This window comes from Nicotiana tabacum, chromosome 8 (genome assembly GCF_000715075.1).
Source record: "Nicotiana tabacum cultivar K326 chromosome 8, ASM71507v2, whole genome shotgun sequence".
Classification (NCBI taxonomy): Eukaryota; Viridiplantae; Streptophyta; class Magnoliopsida; order Solanales; family Solanaceae; genus Nicotiana; species Nicotiana tabacum.
The window spans coordinates 140,053,333-140,080,021 of record NC_134087.1 but is presented as its reverse complement, the minus strand read 5'-3'; the positions used below and the strand labels follow the sequence as shown (position 1 = coordinate 140,080,021).

The following is a 26,689-nucleotide window of genomic DNA, read 5'->3' as shown; positions in this document are numbered from 1 at the left end:
ACTCACATAGCCCCTACCATAACGAGCTGCAATTGGGGCACGAGCACCACTATATGTGCCAGAATCTCAAGGCCTCATGGCCTCCATCTCTTCTCTCTCCCGAGCCCACATACCCTTCAATCTTCTAACGATCTCCACTACCTGCCTGTCTACGATGTCCATCTCCAACTCTTGGGCCATGCTAAATCTAATACTAGGGTTGAGCCCCTCAATAAATCAATGGACTCACACTCTAACAGTAGAAATCAAGGTTGGTGCATGCCTAGACAAATCACTTAACTGGACCGCATACTCCGATACGGTCATAAAACCCTGGCGCAACTGCTCAAACTCTGCGCGCGATATATCTATAAGACTTTGGGGAACAAACTCCCTCAAGAACATATCTGAGAACTGATCCCAGGTGAGTGCAGCTGCCTCGGCCAGACTACCCAACTCATACGCTCGCCACCATTGGTAAGACACTCCCTTAAGCTGGAACGTAGTGAAAACAACCCCACTAGACTCCACAATACCATAGTATGGAGGATACGGTGGCATTCCTCAAGAAAACCCTGGGCATCCTCTGACGCCAAACCGCTGAAAGTATGAGGGTGGCACTTCTTGTATCTCTCGAGCCTGAGCTTCTCCCCCTAAGAAGTTGCTACTGTAGACATGTGATTTTTGACCCTCCCCGAGATTTTTCATATTTTAGCACGTAAATATTTAATTTAGGCATAATATAAATATTTTAAATAATTTTGACTCTTTTACTTTATTTTATTACAAGAAAATGAAAATTACAAAAATATTTTATTTTATGTACCTTTCATAAAGTAAAAAAAAATAATACAAAAATAGTACCTTATTTTTACCTTTATGTAATCTTGAAAAAATACAAAATATATATATAATAGTTTCATTTTTTAATATAAATATATATAATAGTTTCATGTTTTAATATAGTTTAGTTTAATTAATTAGAATTTGTTTTTGGATCATGTAGTATAGTTATCTTATATTAAAGGAATTTAGCTATGGTTTTGAATAATAATTTTTGGAGTCTTCTTAGCCCAAAATTGAGACACAAAAAGATATGGTCCAACCCAATTACCCTTAGCCCATAATTTTCAAGCCCATAATTCCTAGGCCCATACCCCTAACCTAATCCCTACCCCTATATAATAGTATCTAACACCTAAAATAAGGTAGACCTAAAAAAATCCATTGAATCAGCCGTTTTTCACCTAGCACAAGAACACACCCTAAGAGAGACAACAACCGTTTTTTTGAAAAAAACTAAAGACCCTTTTCTTCATCTTCAACCTCAAGCCAAAAGAGCAAAAAAACACCCCATTACAACCCAAATTTCAACTCCAAAAAGCTAGGAAAAGCAGCTGCAAAACATCTCCAAGAACACCTCAAATCCAGCTTGAAATTCAGCTCCAAAAGCAGCAAAATCAACTGTAAAACCCAGCTCAAAACCGGCCCCAAACCGTCCTAAAATCACCTAAAACATTCAATCCGTCGAGGTCGTCGAGGTCACCATTTGAGTGCGCCTGTCGCGAGTCTTGTTCGGGTTCATTGTAGATTTTACTTCAGGGTGTATTCAAAGGCTTATTTTTAATAAAAGTTCAGAAGGAATTTTGGCTACAAAAGGTTCCATTTCTCACTTTTAATTTCATGTTGTTTCAGTATTCTTTGTGTTTATATGTGAGTGTTGGTTTACTTATCTATGTTATAGTGTAGCAGGAATTTTTATTTTTTGTTGAGCATTTAAATGGTGTTAATTGGATTTTGGGTTGATCCCTAAAGTAATTTCGGGTGTTCAAATATATTTGGTCTGTTTTGTCTTTTGTTTCTTTGTCAACTACACAGAGATTCTCTGTTCATTTAATTCTTCCCCATATTTTGAATTTCTAAAGTTCTTGAATCCTATTGAAATATCAGTTCCTTTATTAGTACTAATTTATTTAACACGTTTTTATAAGTACTTTATATTGGAATTAAAATTATGAATTTCACTCCTTTTTGTTTGAGTAGAAGAAGCTTCTAATTGTTATTTCTGTGCACTGTTGAAGTACTGACATTCCGGTGAGAGTATGTGTTGTTAATATATTTTTCTTAATTCTGGGCTCTTGTTGATTTTTGTAATCATTTTAGTTTGTAGATGTGATATTGACGAATCACTCTATGGATTGAAATTTTTGATTGGGTATCTCCGTTCTTATGGGTTATATGTCTAGTTTTGCAAATCTGCACTTGCATGCAAACAAAATAAGGTAGCAAGTGAAAGTGACCAAATCTGTCTACTCTACATGCAATATTTTCCAAAATTAACAAAATATTAGCTTTTTTAATGTTGATGGCAAGAACCTTTCTGGAATTGGATTCCTCTTTGAAGGTGTCTCTGCGTACGATTTTTCTTTTTAACATTTAGGCACGATTAATAAATAAATCATTGCAACTATGGGTACGGTTCCCGTAACGTGGTTGTGATACCTAAATTAATTAGTTGTAAAAATAAATATCCGTAGTTTAACTAATTGCTTTTCCTTGAATAAATTGAGGCGCGCCATGCCAAATAAAATCATCAAAACTCATGGCCCTCACTTAATTAATTTTAACCCTTTAGAAATCGAGGTGTGCCATTTAATTGAATTTTTCATGACCCTCGCAAAATTGAAAATGCGTAGTTGCTTTAGGCGCGTAATTTAAATCAATTTCCTTAAACTCGGGTGTGCATTTATGTGACCTAAATCCAAATCTCAACAACGTTTGATAAAATGTGTCGTGGACCTCGGGTACATTTATGTGACGTGGTTCAATATGTATTCTAGATGACGTTGAATCTTTCCTAAAAATAATTAATTAAAAGCGGTTAATAAGTTAAAATTGAACCATAGGCTAAAACATGTATTAAAATCAGACAATAGGCCAATTATGATAGTTTAAGCGACCGTACTAGAACCACGGAATCCGGGGGGGCCTAACACCTTCCCTCGGATTAACAGAATTCCTTACCCGGATTTCTGTGTTCGCGGACTGTAAAACAGAGTCAATCTTTTCCTCGATTCGGAATTTGAACCGGTGACTTAGGACACCATAAAATTATCTCAGGTGGCGACTCTGAATTTTTAATAAAATAATCATGTTTCGATTGTCACTTAAATTGGAAAAACTCCATTATATACTCCTTCCGAGGTTTAGAACACTACCATCATCTTTTCAGGCAAGAATCCTCAAGGTGGAGGACAGATTAACTCCCTCAAATACAACAACCTAACAACCGACCCCTTCTTTCATAAAATCCACCACAAATTCCATGTCAAAATTGGAGAAATGAAGGTTCTCTTGTGCTGTTTTCTAAGGCAAACCCGTTAGATTTTTTGGAAGTTCACACTCCGCGTGGAATAGAATCACTGCATCTTATTTAACTGAAATATTGGTGCACAAATTCGGATATGATGGAAAACTAACGGTCACCCCAAAGTGGCCTGAAACCTCTCAAAACAACCCGTTTCTGCCCCCCCCCCCTCCCCCCTTCCTGTTTTAACCTAGTTGAAATTTCGAGAGTCGGGGTCGATTTTGCCGTCGCTAGATTCCGGTCATGGTCGTTGACTCGCTGGTGTTTGGTTCGATTGTTGAATTGCAAGCCTTTAAAATGCAGATTTTGGCAATAAAGGTCTGTTTCTTTTACATATGTTCCATGTCTTCCCAATTTGATTTCGTGATTTTGGTTGAACAAGTATTTCATTAAGTCTTTATATCTATGTGAATGTTCATTTCATGTCTTAAGAAGGGGCATACTCAAAAGCTGATTTTGTGCGTATGGGCATTAGAATACATTTAGCCATTTGTTAGCATTTCTGTTTGTTCGTCGGTATTCTGGTGAATTTGTAAAGGTGGCCAAAATTCCATCTGGATATGTTTGTGTTGAAGGTTTGAGATTTGACTGGTATTGTCCAATGATGGAGCATGTTAAGTACTGCCCGGAAGAATGTTTGAGGGAATTAATTACATTTGTGAAGTTTGAGTTCGAATTCACGAAGTAATTTTGTATATATAATAATAGTATGAATTGATCTAATATTTAATAACCATATCTGTGCATTCTTATGATTGTGGCCTTGTATTGTTTAATTCAAATGTCAATTTAAAAATGATTATGATTGTAAAGGCAAATTGGTGCCTTGTTACTGGAGGATGCGGGCCTATCTCAAATGCTAAGTAGATAATTTTGGCTAATTTTTTTACTTTCCTTTGTTCAAAATTTCTTAACTCATCCACAATAATTCTATAATACCTGAACCTTGCAAGAATCCCCATTTTAGGGTAATGGTAATCATGAACATCGTAGTTTGCTTTAGGCGCATAAATAAACCATTGTGACTATGGGGATGGTTTCCGTGACATAGTTACGATGCCTAATTTCAAAATTCGGGTGTGCATTTATGTGACCCAAATCCAAATCTCAACAACGTTAGATAAAGTGTGTCGTGGACCGCAGGTGCATTTATGTGACGTGGTTCAAGACGCGTTTTAGATGACGTTGAATCTTTCCTAAAAACCAATTAAATAAAAGCGGTTATAAAGTTAAAATTGAACCATAGGTTAAAACACATGTTAAAATCAGATAATAGGCCAATTATAATAGTTGAGCGACCGTGCTAGAACCACGGAACCCGGGAATGCCTAACACCTTCTCCCGAGTTAACAGAATTCCTTACCCGGATTTCTGTGTTCGTGGACTGTAATAAAGAATCAATCTTTTCCTCGATTCGGGATTTGAACCGGTGACTTGGGACACCATAAAATTATCCCAAGTGGCGACTCTCATTCTCAAATAAATAATCCGTTTCGATTGTCACTTTAATTGGAAAAACTAATTCCTCCTTCTAAAATTATGTACAATTATAATATAAAAATATAAAACTAATTTTAATTAATTGAACTAAACTATAAAACATAAAATTATTTTTGTGTTTTCAAGATTATATAAAAATAAGGTACTATTTTTGTATATTTTTTATTTAAATTTATGAAAGATACATAAACTAAAATATTTTTTGTAATTTTTATTTGTGTGCCGAAATAAAGTAAAAGAGTCAAAATTAGCTGAAATAGCGATATTAAGCCTAAACTAAATATTTACATACTAAAATGGGTGAAATTTCGGGGAAAATCAAAAATCACGGGAACACTGCGATCAACTTTTCTGGCAAGAATCCTCAAGGTGGAGGACAGATTAACTCCCTCAAATACAACAACCTAACAACCGACCCCTTCTTTCATAAATTCCACCACAAATTCCATGTCAAAATTGGAGAAATGAAGGTTCTCTTGTGTTGTTTTCAAAGGCAAACCCGTTAGATTTTTTGGAAGTTCACACTCCGCGTGGAATGGAATCATTGCATCTTATTTAACTGAAATATTGGTGCACAAATTCGGATATGATGGAAAACTAACGGTCACCCCAAAGTGGCGTGAAACCTGTCAAAACAGCCCGTTTCTGCCCCCCCCTTTGTCACGACCCAAACCGATGGGCTGCGACGGGCATCCGGTACCATACTCAACCGAATACCAATGTAACACATCTTTCTTATTACATCATCATATACACGTGACATACGAGCCTAATAGGCCAACATAATCATTTATAAACTCAAAACATAGGCCGACAAGGCCATACAATCTTTCACGTACACGACATATGTCTACAAGCCTCTAAGAATACATAAATATCATAAAGGTCGAGACAGAGTCCCGCAATACCAAACAATATGCGTCTAACTCATACTAACCAAACAAGCAACTCCGAAGCAAATTGAGCGCACCAACATCTTTCGCTGAGCTGATAGCCTACATGTAGGGCTCTCGACCTGTCTATCGGGACCCGCGGGCATGAAACGCAGCATCCCCAGGCAAAAGGGACGTTAGTACGAATAATGTACTGAGTATGTAAGGCACATAAATAAATACATAAGAGACATGGAAGACATATAGAGTACATGACTCAACCTGTAAGTCTGAATAACTTTTACAAATCATAAATTACTTTTAGCGTCATGTGTATGGTTATGAATGTCATGTCGTGCATAGGTACATGTTTCATAACATCATCAGCCTCTGAGGGCATCCCATCATATCATATCGGCCACTGCGGGCAAAATCATCATCGTATAGAAGCTGATCAGGTGGTGGTGCGTATATAACGCCATAACCTTTCCCATATCCCATATACATATATACATACATATATACGCGTATATAATGCCGTTTGAATCATATTTACATATATATATATATGCGTATATAACGCCGTTTGAATCATATTTCAGCCACTGTAGGAAACATCATCATCATATACCAGCTGATCAGGTGGTGGTGCGTATATAATGCCGTAACCTTTTCCCATATCCCATATACATATATTTACATATATACGCGTATATAATGTCATCTGGTCATGGGTCAATGCACATGAATGCAATGCATGAAAAGTACGTCAATAAAATCATTCGGAAGGTTGTAAGACCACTTTGCCTCTTGAGCAATATCATAAAGTAACATTTTTTCAACTTTCGTATTTTTCTGAGACACATCAATAGATGATAAAATATTATGACACATGGGAATTAAAGAACATAGATATTTCTATTGCTTCTATGAGTAGAGTCACTTATGGAGTTTGTGCATTTGCACGTTTCGTTCATATCGTATGGATCATGCCAAAAGAAAGAAGAGATAGCCTTAACATACCTGAGCCGATTCTCTTGACAATCCTTCTAATATACGTCAATTGTGACAAAACACGTAACGACAAGATCGGTATAGAAAAATTCCGTATGATATTCTTGAGAAAAATTGTACCGTACTCCCTTAGATTTGAAAGATCCTGTTGCTAATTTTCTAAGAAGTCTGGTAGAATACCCTCGGATAAATTCTTTTGTTGTAGGCTCGTTACTGGAGATTGGATATAAGCATCTTCATTCTTATATATTAAAGAAGCCTTTTTGTGAATTTTGAATCAAAATCTTATGTTCATCCATCACCTTAGAAAGGTAATATCTTTATTTTGGGAATTCAAGAAAGTCTTTTGTATTAGTGAGTTTGGCCCCACAATTTTGATGACTTTGGCCACAAGTCCTCTAATTGTGCCACAACATTACATGACTTATGAGTCATTAATTTGAGCTTTAAATAGATGCCACGTTGAGGCCATCAATTCTTATCCAAATATGCTTAATTACATAGTTAATCTCCTACTATAATTACTCAATTATCCATATAATTAAGAATTATTTCAAACTAATTAAAATATTATTCACTTTTAACGTACTTTATACACCTCACTAACATGGTCATGTGGTTCTTTGTATGACACTAGTCTATAAATACGGGTTATTATTGTTCGACCCGTATTTTATTCCAAATTGGACACTTTCAACGAAATTTATTTTCTTTGACTTGCTTCCCCTCTCACCTTCACGGATTTACTAATCACTTGTGAAATAACATAATCCTTATAACCTCCAAATAATCTTTTACTTGGACTGATGTCAATTACCTTACAACAAATTCCACGTTTAATACTTTAGGGTGCAACATCTGCGAAACGTGATATCAACGTAATATTGCGGGGCGTAACATTATTCCCCCCTTTGGAACATTCGTCCTCGAATGTTTGACTGATGTACTTATTATTGTCATAACGTATATCTTCCGAATACTTTAGAACTTGCCTTGCCATTTAGGCGACTGTTCTGTGAATAAGTTCAAAGTTCAAGGCATTCCCCCCTTAGGCCTCCTTCTCACACCACAACTTGTAGTCGGAATCTTTCCAATCTCGTAACTATTGCTACCTTTTATCATGCAGCCTGTACAATTTTTGACCTTGTAAGTGTGCCCAATCTCTAGGCTTCATATGTAGATCTTGATAAGATGTCCCTTTGGACATCTATGAGTATACTGAAGTTCTTCGCTCGGTAGTTTGCTGAATTTACGAATATTGCTATATTTCATCGCATAGGTCCGTTTAGTCATCCGTATGAATTTACTGCCATAACTCTTACTTTAATTTATCGTTGCTGAGGTCTGTTACCAAATCTCAGCTTACTCTCGTTGCTTATTCCATATGTATAAATTTAAGTCCTTTAATGCTTCCTCATTACTGCTCATCTTTAGAATGACGGTCTAACCTCATCTCATACTTTGTGACTTTTACCCACCTTAATGTTGTTCTACAAGCTACAATTTGAAGACTTGAAACTTCTTACGTAATACATTGCCTCTAGGGTTCATGTTTCATTGGGAACACCTGGAGTAATTAGACTGATCCACTTAGGAGCGATACTATACTTCCATAACCATATTTTATAGAATCCCAATGTGATTCACCTTACGTGGGTATTTTAATCCCTTAGAATTCATGAAATCCTCTTCAATTTATTACTCAATCGAAAGGTCCAAACATTACCCTTTATCTGTCACAATTATACCCTTATTTTACTATCAGGACAACATTCCATCTTTTCTAAATGCTACTAGTCTTAGACTCTTTTGAGTTCATTCAGGCTATACTGAGTTTTCTATAACTTAGAGAAACCATCAGCTCTTCTTGTTTTTATGGGCTTAATCCCAAGGACTTATCCATTCTCGTCACCTTTTCACCCGCCTTTTCTTATCCTTACTCATGTCTTCCTAAACCTTGTCGCTCTACCATACTTTATCTTGCAACCTACACATATCCATTTATACTACTTGCAACCTTTCTTCAACTTGCTTGCACCATAGATTTCCTTATGTTATTCTGGAATATCAAGTGAGACGTCACCTAGTCTCTAACTCTTCTTTACTCTTTTAACTACACCTCTCGATACGTAGAAACCATAGGTTGGAAGATATCCCACTAACGATGCCACTATCATTCCTGGATTTTGAATTCCCATGCTTATATCCTTCTATCCGAAGTATGGACTATTCACAACCTTACCTACTTAAAATCTCGTACGATGTTCACTTTTACCTTACCTACTTAAAATCTCGTATTACATCTTTTATCTCCTTCATAATCTCCCCTCCACCTAGGTGTAATTCATGTCCATAACTTGAAGCTCTATTATAATACTCGCATCTCTGGTACATACACAATCCAGTGGGAGCTTCGTACTGACTTCTTGTGAGGTTGGTACTTCTTCTAACTGGCTTTATCTTAGAGCTGTTATAGAATATATTTGTTGTGCTATCTCTCTTGCACCTCTAATATTAAGAGTGACTCTGCTATGTTATCAGTCATGATTCCTATAACTTATGGGTCCAATAATCAGACTCCTGATTACTTAGTTGATGTCATTCTTTAGTTTCCTCTTGCTTCTGATCAGCCTTTACGTAGGCTTAAGCTATCTTCCAATCTATGGCTCATGGTATCAATTATTACCTTAGTCTTTCATGGGAGTTATGGAATATCTATGATACAATCTTCTAACAATTCAATCCTTTGTCCATGTCGTGGGCTTAATTCTTTCTTTTAACTTATACCGGAGTCTTCTTTGGCTGTATGATTGTCAACAAATATGCTGCCTGGATAATGTTCCAAAATCTTGAGTGTATCCATAACGTACTAACTCTGGATCATTGATCAAATAATTTTTTCGTTCTGTCTTAGCTTTCTTTCAACGTAAGCTATTACTTTTCCCGATCTTTCTGCCCCCTTGTTGCATCCATACTTATCTTATCTTAATGCTCATATATATTGAAATTCCATACAACTCATATGATCCTGAGTATCACTTCTGATTTTACTCCCTGTTCATTAGCCATTGTAGGTGTCACTTTCTTAGGGAGTGCATATAATGTTGTTTTGAGACTGTTGTCACACGACCATTTCTCTTCAGGTCATTGTACTGAGGTTGAACCCTTCTTCCTTATTTCCTCAGCTAGTCTTTCGTCGTAGTACTTAAGGAACACCCTCTAACTCTTGTAATGATGCGAGCTTATTATACCGTATTCCCGATAGAATTTTTGATGTTCGTGCTCACTTGTAATTATCCTTAGTTACTTGCCTCCATACTCATATGCTCGTATGACTGTTTCTGAACTGAAGTTTTGACTGTCTTCCTAGTGGAACTATCTTTTATTTCTATAATACTCATACAGTACATTTAACTATCCCAACTCCTATTTGAATATTTCTCAAGTATTATAATGATATTCTTCGAGGGTGAATCCTCCATGTTGGGTTCTACTATGTTTATCTTACCCGATCTGATGACTCGTTTGTAACCTCCTCTTTATCCATAACTGGGATCTTCTTGACCAATTACTAACTACTCGTTGGCCCATTCTCATATCAATATTCCTCATAATCCTTCTTGGGTTATTTACTTTGTTTTAACTTACGCATCGTACTGGCTCTTTACTTATTAATAACAGCTCAGGCAGGAACCTTTCATTCCTCTTCTTAATGTCGTGCTTGCACAATATTCTTGAATCGTAGTGTATCTGTAAGATTTGGATAAGTGCCATCTCATTCCTCTTTCATTTATCACATTCTTCCTTTACCATTCCTTGGTTACTAGAACCACTTAATTCTGACTTAATGCCACATTACTCCATATTCCCCCTTTTAGGGGTGTACTAAAAGCTGAAGCCACGAGGATCTACCTGTAGATGTTTTACATCTTTATCTTTAGCATCATTTCTCAACATCAATGATCCTTACTCACCTTGCAGCAATTCTTCTGTACTAAGGATGACAAATTCTCTTACTCGCGAGGGTGACACTTAGCGTAACTGGCACATACAGTCTCTTAAGCTTAACTTTTCTCGCATTGCTTGCTGTAGGGAAGCATCTTTCTGAATGACCATTCTCGAAATTTCTCATAAATCTTCTTTTGTCGTCCATTCTATTATTGGCGGAATAAAATCTGAAATTTTTATGATGACGACTATCATCAGTCACTCAGTCCCTAATTCATGTTTAGTTTATCTTGTTTACCATCCATACTGATTTTCGTTACTCTGGGGATTAACTCTCCCCTCTGGTAGTCGCATTGGAGTCACAAACTTATTTCTCGAAATGAGGATATAACCTTATGGCCTATACTCTTTTGTTGTCTTAAGGCCTATCACCTTTCATCTCTTCCTTCATTTGATCATAGGTTCTGTAACACTCTACCGTTTTCATCCATGTATCACACCTTATTCATAATGCTTCCTTATCTCTCTTCTCATTACTCTGCTGATATTTCTACATATCTCTTTCTTGTGAAAACTTCAATACGGTATTCTTTCGCTTTTAGATTTACTTTGATCCATCCAGTGGCTCTTCAAGTTGCTTAACGTTTTCGCTTTACTAGGGACGCGAGCCACACTAAGGTAATATTTATCCCTTCAAGGCTTATAGTGCAAGTCTTTGTAGTACTTATATCTGGCTGCACTACTTTAGAGTGCACCATCTAGGTGTCTCATAAAGAGATCTATTAGCACATTTGCAATATCCTACAGAAATGTCAACTGACGCAACCAATTCGTCTATCATATCTTCTTATACTACTTCTATTAATCCCCATAGGGCATATCTGGAAAGGGTGTGACCAATTGTATATACCTTTGTTACTATTAAATATAACTCAAGAAGCTCATGTTCCTCTGCCTCAATTATAAACGCTGTTAACCTTCATTAACTAGGTACCTCGTACCCTTTTTCACCTTGCTCGTTTTACTTGCCGAAACTTGTACTTATCTTCTTAATCTCTCATTTTCCTTCACCATAAAGATGGATAGACACATTAAGGCTTCTTATCAGGAAGCTTACCCATTTCAGTACACCCATGATCTGCTAAAGACCTGATATTTACTAATCGTAGGCATCATACAAAATTCAATTCCTCTGACTCATTTCTTTCACAACTATCTCTCTTTCCAGCCTTCTTTCGGGAAGCATTCATCGTCTTATTACGAATAAAATAGAATTTCAGAACTTGGATTCTTATAAGTGAGCTCTACCACACGATCTAGAGTAAGAAGAAAGAGTGACAATTCTAAATGCCCTGTAGCCTCCTGCTTATAAGTGTGGTGCACGACACACCCATAAACAAGACTCTACTAGACACGGCTTGTAGACTCCCTAGGACAGAACTGCTCTGATACCACTTTTGTCACGACCCAAACCGATGGGCCGCGATGGGCACCCGGTACATTACTCAACCGAATACCAACGTAACGCATCTTTCTTATTACATCATCATATACACGTGACATACGAGCCTAATAGGCCAACATAATCATTTATAAACTCAAAACATAGGCCGACAAGGACATACAATCTTTCACGTACACGACATATGTCTACAAGTCTCTAAGAATACATAAATATTATAAAGGTCGAGATAGAGTCCCACCATACTAAACAATATACGTCTAACTCATACTAACCAAACAAGCAACTCCGAAGCAAATGAAGCGCACCAACATCTTCCGCTGAGCTGATAGCCTACATGGAGGGCTCTCGACCTGTCTATCGGGATCGGCTCAGGTATGTTAAGCTTATCCCTTCTTTCTTTTGGCATGATCCATACGATATAAACGAAACGTGCAAATGCAAAAACTCCATAAGTGACTCTACTCATAGAAGTAATAGAAATATCTATGTTCTTTAATTCCCATGTGTCATAATATTTTATCATCTGTTGATGGGTCTCAGAAAAATACGAAAGTTGAAAAGATGTTACTTTATGATATTGCTCAAGAGGCAAATTGGTCTTATAACCTTCCGAATGATTTTATTGACGTACTTTTCATGCATTGCATTCATGTGCATTGACCCATGACCAGATGGCATTATATACGTGTATATATGTAAATATATGTATATGGGATATGGGAAAAGGTTACGGTGTTATATACGCACCACCACCTGATCAGCTGGTATATGATAATGATGTTGCCCACAATGGCCGAAATATGATTCAAACGGCGTTATATATATATATATATGATTCAAACGGCGTTATATACGCGTATATATGTATGTATATATGTATATGGGATATGGGAAAGGTTATGGTATTATATACGCACCACCACCTGATCAGCTGGTATACGATGATGATTCCCGCAATGGCCGATATGATATGATAGGATTCTCTCAGAGGCTGATGATGTTATGAAACATGTACCTATGAACGACATGACATTCATACGCATACGCATGACACTAAAAGTAATTTATGATTTACAAAGTTATTCATACATACAGGTTGAGTCATGTACTCTATATGTCTTCCATGTCTCTTATGTATTTATTTATGTGCCTTACATACTTAGTACATTATTCGTACTGACGTCCCTTTTCCCTGGGATGCTGCGTTTCATGTCCGCAGGTCCTGATAGACAGGTCGAAAGCCCTCCATGTAGGCTATCAGCTCAGCGGAAGATGTTGGTGCGCTTCATTTGCTTCGGAGTTGCTTGTTTGGTTAGTATGAGTTAGACGTATATTGTTTGGTATGGCGGGACTCTGTCTCGACCTTTATGATATTTATGTATTCTTAGAGGCTTGTAGACATATGTCGTATACGTGAAAGATTGTATGGCCTTGTCGGCCTATGTTTTGAGTTTATAAATGATTATGTTGGCCTATTAGGCCCGTATATCACGTGTATATGATGATGTAATAAGAAAGATGTGTTATATTGGTATTCGGTTGAGTAAGGTACCGGGTGTCCGTCGCGGCCCATCGGTTTGGGTCGTGACACCCTTCCTGTTATAACCCAGTTGAAATTTCGAGAGTCGGGGTCGATTTTGCCGTAACTAGATTCCGGTCATGGTCGTTTACTCGCTGGTGTTTGGTTCGATTGTTGAATTGCAAGCCTTTAAAATTCAGATTTTGGCAATAAAGGTCTGTTTCTTTTACATATGTTCCATGTCTTCCTAATTGATTTCGTGATTTTGGTTGAACAAGTATTTCATTAAGTCTTTATATCTATGTGAATATTCATTTCATGTCTTAAGAAGGGGTATACTCAAAAGCTGATTTTGTGCGTAGGGACATTAGAATACATTTAGCCATTTGTTAGCATTTCTGTTTGTTCGTTGGTATTCTCGTGAATTTGTAAAGGTGGCCAAAATTCCATCTGGATATGTTTGTGTTGAAGGTCTGACATTTGACTGGTATTGTCCAATGATGGAGCATATTAAGTACTTCCCGGAAGAATGTTTGAGGGAATTAATTACATTTGTGATTGTGGCTGTTTAATTCAAATGTCAATTTAAAAATGATTATGATTGTAAAGGCAACTTGGTGCCTTGTTAGTTGTTACAGGAGGATGCGGGCCTATCTCAAATGCTAAGTAGACAATTTTGGCTAATTTTTTTTACTTTCCTTTGTTCAAAATTCTTACCTCATCCACAATAATTCTATAATACTTGAACCTTGCATGAATCCCCATTTTAGGGTAATGGAAATCATGAACATCGTAGTTTGCTTTAGGCGCATAAATAAACCATTGTAACTATGGGTATGGTTTCCGTGACATAGTTACGATGCGTAATTCTAAAATTTGGGTGTGCATTTATGTGACCCAAACCCAAATCTCAACAACGTTAGATAAAAGGTGTCGTGGACCGCGGGTGCATTTATGTGACGTGGTTCAATACGCGTTTTAGATGACGTTGAATCTTTCCTAAAAAACAATTAAATAAAAGCGGTTATAAAGTTAAAATTGAACCATAGGTTAAAACGTGTGTTAAAATCAGATATAGGCCAATTATAACAGTTGAGCAACCGTGCTAGAACCACGGAACCCGGGAATGCCTAACACCTTCTCCCGGGTTAACAGAATTCCTTACCTGGATTTCTGTGTTTGCGGACTATAATACAGAGTCAATCTTTTCCTCGATTCGGGATTTGAACCGGTAACTTGGGACACCATAAAATTATCCCAAGTGGCGACTCTGATTCTCAAATAAATAATCCTGTTTCAATTGTCACTTTAATTGAAAAAACTCCCTTATACCCTTCGGGTGTGTAAAAAGGAGGTGTGACAGCTCTGGCGACTCTGCTGGGGATAAGAACCCAGAATCTCTGGTTCAGGGTTCAAGAATTCAAGCTTAGAATAATTGTTATATTTGGCTATATTTATCTGATTTTATTACATGTTTGGGCCTAATATGCTAAATGTTGCTTTTTACCGCTTTGATATTATTTGAATTGTATATAAGCTGCTACGAAAACCCGCTCTTCTCTCTTCTGAGGAGTGCACGCTGGCGTGACTTCTTTCTGTTAGTGTCATATTTCAGATATAACAAGATTCGGACAAGTTGCAAAGCCGGATGATCTTTTGGTTACCGGTACGCTTCCCTCCATCGGCTCGAGTTATCCGCTCGGGTAAGCCAGGTCTAGAACAATACACCCAGGTTTTAAACCTAGAATAACTCAGCCTCATGTCGGATCCCTAGTAGGAACGTTTGTGTGCATCATGTGCATTTGACTTTGGGAACTCAACACAAGGGTTGGGTCCGTCTAGGACAGGTACACCCAAATTAAAAGACCATCCTGATACATCTTACGTGCTACTTGCGTATCTGTCTATTTCGGCTTGCATGCTAACTGGCTTCTAGAATAGGGAGAGAAATTGAAAAAAAATGAAAATCGAAAAAAAAAAAAGAGAGTGAGAGGCAAGTATTTGAATTACCCTGAAATTCTGTTAAAATTTTGAAAAAAAAAAGTCATTTCAAAATAAGTCATATTTTCTTTTGTTCCGTCAAAACGGGCGAACTACGCGGGTCTGATTCTCACCGGATGTGAGATACGTAGGCAAACCTCATCGGTTCCAGCCCATAATTTTCAAAAAAAATCCAAAAATATTTTCCTTTACTTCCTCTCTAGAAAAGTTTTTTTTAGACCCCAATTTTCAAAAAATCCAAAATATTTTCCATTACTTGCTTCTTTAGAAAGCCTTTCTTTTAGACCCTAATTGTTTTTTTAAAAAAAATGTACAAAAATATTTTCTTTTAATTTCTTCCAAAAATCCAAAAATATTTTCATTTTTCTTTCAAAACTGAAAAGAAAATTCAAAATTCAAAAATATTTTCTTTTTTTTAGAAGCATTTCTTTCATAAATTCAAAATAAAATTCCAAAAATATTTTCTTTCTTCTTTAGAAGTTTTCCTTTCGAAATTCCAGAAAAAAATTCAAAAAAAAAATCTTTCTTCTTTAGAAGTATTTCTTTACAAAAATGCTGAAGAAAAATCAAAATCCAAAAATATTCCCTTGCTTCTTTATAAGTCTTTCTTTCGAAAAATAAAATAAAATAAAAAATTCAAAAAAAAATTAGTTTATTTACTTTATTCGTGATCTTCCCGAACTACGCAAGATATGATTCATGTTCCCACATGATACGTAGGCAACCCACATGAGGTTCGATCGAAAGGTTTAAAAAAAAGGGAAAATGAAAAAGAGAAAAAAAAAAAGAAAAACCAAAAAAAAAGAAAGGAAAGAAACAAGAAAAAAAAAAGAGAAAAGAAAAAAAAGGAAAAAAAGAAAGAGTGTTTATTCTAACATGGTTATTGTTTTGAAATAAAAGCTAGTCGAAGGTGGTCGGTTTGTTGGTTTGCAATGGCGAGTCACAAGAACAATCCAAGATCTCTCAGAAATAAAAGTATCTTCTCAACCAAGGGAATAAGCACCATTGTTGTTGATCCAGGGTCACAAAAAGGCAAGTAGGCAAGTTGGCGGTGAAAAATTAAAAATGGAGGTAAATGTGGGGTTGACTTTATCAGATTTGAGCAATAGGACATGGGCTGCTCGGGATGATCGTCAAAATTTGAGTGTTGAATCCAAAGCAATCAAAAAGGTTGAATGTCGTAGCAGTGCTGATGTGCAAATTTTAGGCTAAGATGTCGCGTAGTAACTGGAAAGTCACTTCTCTTTTAGCTGTGGTAGCTTATTTTGTCATCTTTTCTTCTTCTTTTTGTGTTATAGGACCCTGCCTTCCTTTATTAAATAAAAAAAACCAGTCACTTTGTATCCATTTTGTGCATAGTTCTTTTCACGCTAGTTCTAGTGACATGACATGCATGCGGAATTTTTGGCCAGATCTTAAAATAAAATTTAAGTTTGAATTGTACAACTGAGGAAAAGGCATTTTTGAGGATGAATAAAGAGTGAAATACTTTGGAATTAAGGTCGAGTAAAATTCACCTTCAAATCATTGTGAAGATCGGGCTTGAGGATGTTTAATCAATTAAAGTTTGTTATAAATTTTGACATTACAGGACAGAAAGTATCTTGTGACTACGACACACCAAAAGGACAGACATGTTCGTCAATGTTGTGATCGCGAAAGATACTATGTTTGGCGTTCTCGAGGATGGGAGACCCTCTTTCTGCTATCCAAACATTTTATATCCTTCGCTATCCTTTTTGAGCCTGTGTTATTTTCTTTGACTACCCTCTTTTGGAATCAAGTTTAGAGTCAAGAGTCAAAAAAAATATATACAAAAAAAAAAAAAGAGAAAGAAAGAGAGTCTATGTCCCAAGAGTACAAACTGGGGCAATTCTTAGAAAGTTCAAGTGAAAAAAAATGAAGAAGAAAAGAATTGTCAAAGGTCCATGCCCTAAAAAATAGAAGCTGGGGCAACTTGTTTTGAAAACAAAAAGAAAAAAAGATAGAAAAAAAAAGAAAATAAAAAAACAGAAAGAAAAATGAAAAATTAGTTAGGTCAGATGTTTGAACTACGTTTGACCTGATTCCTTAAAAAAGGATACTAGGCAGTCTCGTGGTTCGGTCCAACCAAATAAGAATTCAGAAAAGAAAAAAAATTCCAAAAAAAATCCCCAGTATTTGAAATTGGGGCAAAGATTTTATTTTACTTTTGAAAGAGTCGATTCCAAGAGTTATAAGTCTACACCCCCCTTTTATTTTGAGTATACATTAAGCCTTCATGCCGACCCTTCTGCCCAACCCTATCCAAAACCGTCCAAATAAAGACCTCCCAAAATGCCTTCAAGAATGCCAAGAGAAACATGCAATGAGCAACGGCTGTCACGCGACATAGAACACTGTCAAGTTGCTCGCACAAGAAAGTAAAAGAAAAAGAAAAATAAGGAAAATGAGAGAGTCTTATTAGTGAAAACCTTCACGGGCATTGTAAGGCAACGGTAAATAGAGATGAATAAATGAGAGAGACTTGTTGGTGAAAATCCCTCGGGCACTACTTGTCGAAAGTGAGTCGTGAAGCTGATGCGAAGAATTGGCATAAACAAGCCCGACTTCAAAGGTCATAAGAATGGTAAAAGGGAAGATTGGATTAGTTTGGTAGATCGGCCGTTAAGTCCAAAATGCATGTCATGATCATTAAGGCTAGTTATTGAAAAGGAAAAAAGAACTCTAAAAAGAACTCTTCCCTCTGTCCTTCCGACAGGGGCATTTCTTGTTAATACTTGTTTCTTTGCATCACTGTGTCCTTCACTCCGAGTCGGTCCTTGTCAAACAAGCAAGAAAAGATTTCAAAATCTGCTACCAGCTTTTCAATTGCATAAAGCCAATTTGGCCAGCACTAAGTTGTTTCTGTCAATATACCTTGAGGATTCATACAAAGGCTTCCCCAAAAAGACTCTTCTCAGCCTACTTGGCGCAAGAAAGATAACTGGTAATTCTCTTTGATAGACAAATTGCTCAAAAAGCAGAAAGCCAATCAAGATATCGGAAAGGGTCACCTAGGCAAAGATCTCCAGTTGAGATAAGGCTGATTGAGCCGCAAGTACAAATGATACTAGGTGTGAAACAATTAGGGTTGATGCAGAGCAAAAGTCTCTTGAAGCCGACTCAAGCTGATTGAGCAGAAGCCAAGCTGCCCAAAACTCAAGGCCACAAACCGACCACCATTTTCAAAACTGACAAATTTTTCTTTGTATGAAACAGGAACAAAGCGGTGCAAGGAAAGTGATTCAAAAAGAAAAAAAATGAAAAAGAAAAAAAAACAAAAAAAGATAAGAAAAAGGAAAGACGAGAGGAGCCAACAAAGGGAAGTTTCTCAAATCTTTGCCTTTATTTGTTTTGCTATTGTGCATAAAATCTTGCCGTTGATCTTTACATTTTTCCTCATAAGATAGAAAACGTAGTCTGATGAACTTTCTTCTAGGATAAACGTCTTAGTCTGATGAATTTTTCTCCTAAGATAAAAGACCTAGTCTGATGGATTTTTCTCCCAATAAAAATCTTAGTCTGATGAATTTTTCTCCTAAGATAAGAAAACCTAGTCTGATGAATTTTCTCCTAGGATCAAAATCTTAGTTTGACGAATCTTTCTCCTAAGATAGAAAACCTAGTCTGATGAACTTTCTCCTAGGATAAACGTCTTAGTCTGATGAATTTTTCTCCTAAGATAGAAGACCTAGTCTGATGAACTTGCTCCTAGGATATAAATCTTAGTCTGATGAATCTTTCTCCTAAGATACCAAAAAAAAAAAAACTGATGAATTTTCTCCTAGGATAGAAATCTTAGTCTGATGAATCTCTCTCCTAAGATAGAAAACCTAGTCTGACGAATTTTCTCCTAGGATAATTTGAAAAAAAAAAGTCTGGATTTGAAAAAAAGAAAAGAAAAAGAGAAAGGGTCAATTTTTGTTTCTTGAGTTATCAGTCATTAGTTGTCTCGAAATCAGGACCCTCCTAGATACTGAGATTTAACTTTTAAATTCATAGAACTCTTTTGGATAACAGGATTCGATTAACACTCACAGATATTCCCAATATCAAACTGGGGCAGAAAAATTTCTTTTGTTTTGTCTGTTTTGTTGTAATCAGGCGTCCACCTGGAAAATAAGGGAAAATGGTTCAAGAATAAGGGAAAACAACTCAAGTTTCAAGAGGAATCAGTTCGAGTTCAGCAATCAGGCGCCCACCTGGAGAACAAGGAAAGACGGTTCAAGCTTCAAGGGAAAGAAGTTTCAGAGGAAAGCATGTCAAGTTCAACAATCAGGCATCCACCGGGAGAACAAGGGAAGATAGTTCAAGTTTTAAGGGAAAACGATTCAAGTTTCAAAGGAAGACAGGTCAAGTTCAGCAATCAGGCGCCCACCTGGAGAACAAGGGAAGACAACTCAAGTTTCAAGGGAAAGCAATTTTGAAGGAAGACAACTCAAGTTTCAAGGGAAAACAGTTTCAAAGGGAGACGGTTCAAGTTTCTAAGGGAAAATTGTTCAAGGTGTAAGGGAAAACAGTTTCAAATAACAAGAGAAGACGATTCAAGTTCAGCAATCAGACATCCACCCGGAGAACAAGGGAATTCACTTCAGAATGCAATTCAAGTCAACAACAAAAGAATCTTGTGTCAAGAATGCGAGTCAGCAGTCCGAGATGATCAACAAAAGTTAGTCACAATCCAGAATAAAATGAAAAAAAAACAAAAAGAAAGGCAAGAAGTGAACTCAAAATACAGAAGTTGATGAAAGATGTGAGATGCTCAAGACATGACTGAGGTCACAAGCATGGTGTGTCCGGTTTTGATCCGAAAAGTTGAAAAGGAAAGAACCAGCACCTACAACTAACAAGCATCTAGATTCAGATCAGGGTCCGTATGAAGAACCAACCAAGACTCATAGATAGGAATCTTGTAACTCGTAGCTGATAGGCTTAGTTAGTCTTTTTTATTTTTGATTTTGATGTAATAACGGGACCGCGGACTGGAACCTCGACAGAACGGCACCTCGACCAGCTCTCCACCTCGGTATACTCCATCATCTCACTCACTTCTGAACTACACGTGGCCTGATTCCTTTATAGCCAAGGATATGTAGGCAGCTCAGATACCAGGGCTCGGTCACATTCCCCTTTCTCTTAGTTTTGGTCTTTCTAAATAAGGGTCGGGTCAAAATTTGTCTAGTCGTTCTTTGTCTGAAAACTCTTCGCATTTACAGTCAAAGAGGAACAGCTGTAGACATGTGATTTTTGACCCTCCCCGAAATTTCACCCATTTTAGCATGTAAATATTTAGTTTAGGCCTAATATCGCTATTTCAACTAATTTTGACTTTTTTACTTTATTTCGTCAAAAAAATAAAATTACAAAAAATATTTTAGTTTACGTATCTTTCGTAAATTTAAATAAAAAATATACAAAAATAGTACCTTATTTTTATATAATCTTGAAAACACAAAAATAATTTATGATTTATAGTTTAGTTCAATTAATTATAATTAATTTTATATTTTCTTAATTGTACATAATTTTAGACTACCTAATGCCTAAATAGAGACCTACACTCTTAACACTAAAAACGGCAGCACCCCACCCCTGTGAATCTGGAACACTGCCATCATCTTTTCTGGCAAGAATCCTCAAGGTGGAGGACAGATTAACTCCCTCAAATACAACAACCTAACAACCGACCCCTTCTTTCATAAATTTCACCACAAATTCCATGTCAAAATTGGAGAAATGAAGGTTCACTTGTGCTGTTTTCTAAGGCAAACCCGTTAGATTTTTTGGAAGTTCACACTCCGCGTGGTAAGCAAGAGGTTGTGAGTTCGAGTCTCCCCAAGAGTAAGGTGAGAAGTTCTTGGAGGGAAGGATGTCGGGGGTCTATTTGGAAACAGTCTCTCTACCTCAGGGTAGGGGTAAGGTCTGCGTACACACTACCCTCTCCAGACCCCGCTAAATGAGATTATACTGGGTTGGTGTTACACTCCGCGTGGAATGGAATCACTGCATCTTATTTAACTGAAATATTGGTGCACAAATTCGGATATGATGGAAAACTAGCGGTCACCCCAAAGTGGCGTGAAAGTAAGGTACCGGGTGTCCGTCGCGGCCCATCGGTTTGGGTCGTGACACCCTTCCTGTTATAACCCAGTTGAAATTTCGAGAGTCGGGGTCGATTTTGCCGTCGCTAGATTCCGGTCATGGTCGTTGACTCGCTGGTGTTTGGTTCGATTGTTGAATTGCAAGCCTTTAAAATTCAGATTTTGGAAATAAAGGTCTGTTTCTTTTACATATGTTCCATGTCTTCCTAATTTGATTTTGTGATTTTGGTTGAACAAGTATTTCATTAAGTCTTTATATCTATGTGAATGTTCATTTCATGTCTTAAGAAGGGGTATACTCAAAAGCTGATTTTGTGCGTATGGACATTAGAATACATTTAGCCATTTGTTAGCATTTCTGTTTGTTCGTTGGTATTCTGGTGAATTTGTAAAGGTGGCCAAAATTCCATCTGGATATGTTTGTGTTGAAGGTCTGACATTTGACTGGTATTGTCCAATGATGGAGCATGTTAAGTACTGCCCGGAAGAATGTTTGAGGGAATTAATTACATTTGTGAAGTTTGAGTTGGAATTCACGAAGTAATTTTGTATATATAATAATAATATGAATTCATCTAATATTTAATAACCATATCTGTGCATTCTTATGATTGTGGCCTTGTATTTTTTAATTCAAATGTCAATTTAAAAATGATTATGATTGTAAAGGCAAATTGGTGCCTTGTTACTGGAGGATGCGGGCCTATCTCAAATGCTAAGTAGATAATTTTGGCTAATTTTTTTACTTTCCTTTGTTCAAAATTTCTTAACTCATCCACAATAATTCTATAATACCTGAACCTGGCAAGAATCCCTATTTTAGGGTAATGGAAATCATGAACATCGTAATTTGCTTTAGGCGTAAAAATAAATCATTGTGACTATGTGTACGGTTCCCGTGACATAGTTACGATGCCTAATTTCAAAATTCGGGTGTGCATTTATGTGACTCAAATCCAAATCTCAATAACGTTAGATAAAGTGTGTCATGGACCGCGAGTGCATTTATGTGACGTGGTTCAAGACGCGTTTTAGATGACGTTGAATCTTTCCTAAAAAACAATTAAATAATAGCGGTTATAAAGTTAAAATTGAACCATAGGTTAAAACTTGTGTTAAAATCAGATAATAAGCCAATTATAACAGTTGAGCGACCGTGCTAGAACTACGGAACGCGGGAATGCCCAACACCTTCTCCAGGGTTAACAGAATTCCTTACCCGGATTTCTGTGTTCGCGGACTGTAATACAGAGTCAATCTTTTCCTCGATTCGGGATTTGAACCGGTGACTTGGGATACCATAAAATTATCCCAAGTGGCGACTCTGATTCTTAAATAAATAATCCCGTTTCGATTGTCACTTTTGTAAGCACGTAATTTTTGCCCTATATGAGAAATACTCCCAAAAAAAATGCAAAATAAAATGATTTTCCTTGGTGTGCAATTTTGAGTATTTTTGTGATATTTTTGGATAATTATTTGTATTTGTTTGTGTTTGCTTATTTGTTAAATTAATAAAAAATATAAAAATATGTCGCATTTTGCATGTAGGATTTAATTCTACAATTGTTAGTAATTAAATTAGTTTTACAAAAATTAAAAATTACAAAAATAGGCACCTTTTGCATTTTTAGCATTTAATGTCCAAATATACAATTTTATGCTTAATTATTACTTAATTGTGCGTTAATTGTTATTGGAAGTTAATTTGCGCTTTTATAACTTAATTTAGTTCTTAATAATAATTTAAGTACTTCTATAATTTAGTTTTAGAAAATAAAAGAAGAAAAGAGAACAAAAATACAAAGAAAAATCGGATTGGGCCACTTCTTCAATTTCAAACCACAGGCCCAAATAATTGCTCAACTTTCCCCATGACCCGGTCCGTTTCAAACCGGGTCGATCCGGTCCGCTCCATTAACCCAACACCCCTTCTTCATTTTTGTCCAACACAAAACAAAACCAAAAAAATAAAAAATAAAAAGTGAATTATCACTATTAATAGTTTTATTTTTTGTTTTTTTATATATAAAAAAATCCGAAAATATTTTATTTTATTTATTATTTTTATTTTAAAAAATATATATATATAGTAATTTCGGAAATGATTTTAAAAAAATAAAAAATAAAAAAATAAAAAAAAAGTAAAAGAATGTAGAAAATTTAAAAAAAGTAAAAAGTTTTAAAAAAATTAAAAGTAAAATAAGGTTGGAATTAAAAAATAAATATAAAGGTATCTGAAAATTTAAAAAATTTAAAGTAATTGAAAGTAGCATTTTTAAAAGAAAAAGAAAAGATAGTGGTTTGTTTTTTAAAGAAAAGTTAAATAAAGTGAGATTCTCTTTTAAAAAAATAAAAAGTGGGATTTTAAATAAGATAAAATAATTAAAGTTGGAATTTTAAAAATAAAAGTAAATAAAGGTGGGATTTCTTTTTCTAAAAAAATAAAAGCAATTTGTAAGTGGGATTTCTTTTAATTAAAAAAATAATAAAATAATAAAAAAAAACAAATCTGAAAATTTCGAAAATTTTGCTATAAATAGAAGAGAAAATTTAGGAAGAAGGGGTGGAAAAAAGAGGAAAAACTAGATAGAGAGAAGAAGAAAAGAGGGGGCGGAGAGAGCAGTATACACTCGATATACACTCTGGATACACAGAATATACAGGGACAGAATTCATTTTGGAGAGAGTAAAAAAGATAGAAACAAATTTTCTGAAATATTGAGAGTGGAAGAACACCATAGAGAGTTCAAATCTAGAAAGAAAAAATAAAGAGAGATTTCCGCACTATTTGTCTTCTCCATTTTTACTAGTTTTCTCCGTGTTGCTGGAATTTCTGGACTGAGGTGTTGAAGCTACTGTGTTGGGCTTTCTGCTGCTGTATGTTGCTGTGTTACATACTACTTTGCTGATCTTCTTCTTCTTGTACTGTCATTTCCAGGTACACATTTGTACACTCTCGGCTTGAAGCGAAATGAAATATTAATCAGGCTTTGTTCCTGTTGAATCCCTCCTGTTTAGATTTGTGTTTGAATATAATTTTCCTTTCTTTGTATAAAAATGTAGTCGATTAATTAATGAGTAATGGGCTTGCATATGTATAACTTCTTCATCTAATAATTTTAGTTTAAATTAATCAAATACTAATTAATCTGTTTTGATATTATGGTCAATCTCATGTTCTAGTATTATTGAATAACAGAATATAAAATGAAAGCAGTTTTTCTTTGTACAAACTCGATCGCAATTTTCCATTCGCATTAGCCGTAAACTAATAACTAATAAGTTACGTTTTTCAGCATGTAAATAATTAAGAGATTTTCTTTTATTTTAGAGACGAACTTAATAGAAAATATAGTCATTGTAGGTTTATTCTTTAAAAATAAAAATGAGACGAGCCTCGCCAAATAAAACGTATAGATTGCGGGGCCCTCACAAAATGTATGGTTTAATTAGAATTTGGAAGGACCGTTTAGCGAATTTCACGGTCTTCCCCAAAATAACAACGCGATAGTCTCTTTAGGCGCGTGTTTAATATTTTACTTTCTTAAGCCTGAGTGTGCATTTCATGCGACCCGAATCCAAATCCCAAAATATCAAATAAAACGTGTTCCGGATTGTGGGTGCATTTCATGTGACGCAGTCCAAAGACGTGTTTTAAGCAATGTTCACATTTCTTTTAAAAACAATAATAATAAAGCGGTTAAAAGATAAAATTTGCACATAAGTTCATATTTGTATAAAATCAGATAATCAAGCCGAATATAACAGTTGAGCGACCGTGCTAGAACCACGGAACTCGGGAATGCCTAACACCTTCTCCCGGGTTAACAGAATTCCTTATCCGGATTTCTGGTACGCAGACTGTAATATGGAGTCATTCTTTTCCTCGATTCGGGATTAAAATTGGTGACTTGGGACACCCTAAATCTCCCAAGTGGCGACTCTGAAATAAATAAACCAATCCCGTCTCGATTGTCCTTTAATTGGAAAACTCCCTTGCACCCTCGCGGGTGCGGAAAAAGGAGGTGTGACAACTTTAATTGGAAAAAACTCCCTTATACCCTTCGGGTGTGTAGAAAGGAGGTGTGACAGCTCTGTTGCCATAACCTCAAGCTGAACTAGGGCGACCCGTATACTGGTATGAACTGTGGGACTTGGTCAACCTACACCCGCTGCTCTGGGGTATGGGCGGTGGTATTTTGTGCTCCTCCCGCGGCCTGAGATGTGGCAGGAGCTAGTGGAATCAACCATGACTAAGCTAAAGTGCCGAACATGCTCAAAAACTAGGCGAAAGTCTCCTGGAGTGTTGGGGTAGTAACAGGCGACTCAGGTGCCTCCTCTCCAACTGGAGCTACTAGTGGCTCCTATGTAGCAACTCGTGCAGGTGCTCTAGCTACACCACATGGACACCCTCAACCTTTACCCCGGCCCCGGCCTCTCACGACTCTAGTAGGGGGTGCGGGTGTCTAGTCATCCGATCCGACTGTGCATGTCCTCACCATCTGTGAGAGAATAGAAAGACAAGTTTAAAATCCTGAAGTCAACAATTCGCACGATAAGGAATCAAAGAAGTGAAGCTTTTCCTAACAGTTCCATAGCCTCCCGAAGATAAGTACAAACTTCTTCGTACCGATCCGCGAGACTCTACTAATCCTGATTGTGACTCGTTACACCTATGAACCTAGAGCTCTGATACTAACTTGTCACGATCCAAATTTTCCTCCATAGGATTTCCTGACGACACCTAATCTATAAGACTAGGTAAGCCTAACAATATGCGAAATAATTAAAATAATACTAAATATAAGTCTCAAACTCAATAGTTGTATAAAACCAACGTCACAATTCAGCATATACATTCTTGAGACCCGGTAAAATACAAGTCACAATCTCTAGTTA

General features: G+C 36.3%; 1 long non-coding RNA gene across 1 annotated transcript; it reads left to right on the top strand.

The window, feature by feature from the left end:
* Positions 1-21,824: 21,824 nt before the first annotated feature.
* LOC142163625 (uncharacterized) lies at positions 21,825-24,948 on the top strand. The gene is made up of 2 exons (XR_012694571.1): positions 21,825-21,961; positions 24,729-24,948. It is a non-coding gene; the product is annotated as an uncharacterized LOC142163625 (long non-coding RNA).
* Positions 24,949-26,689: the final 1,741 nt, after the last annotated feature.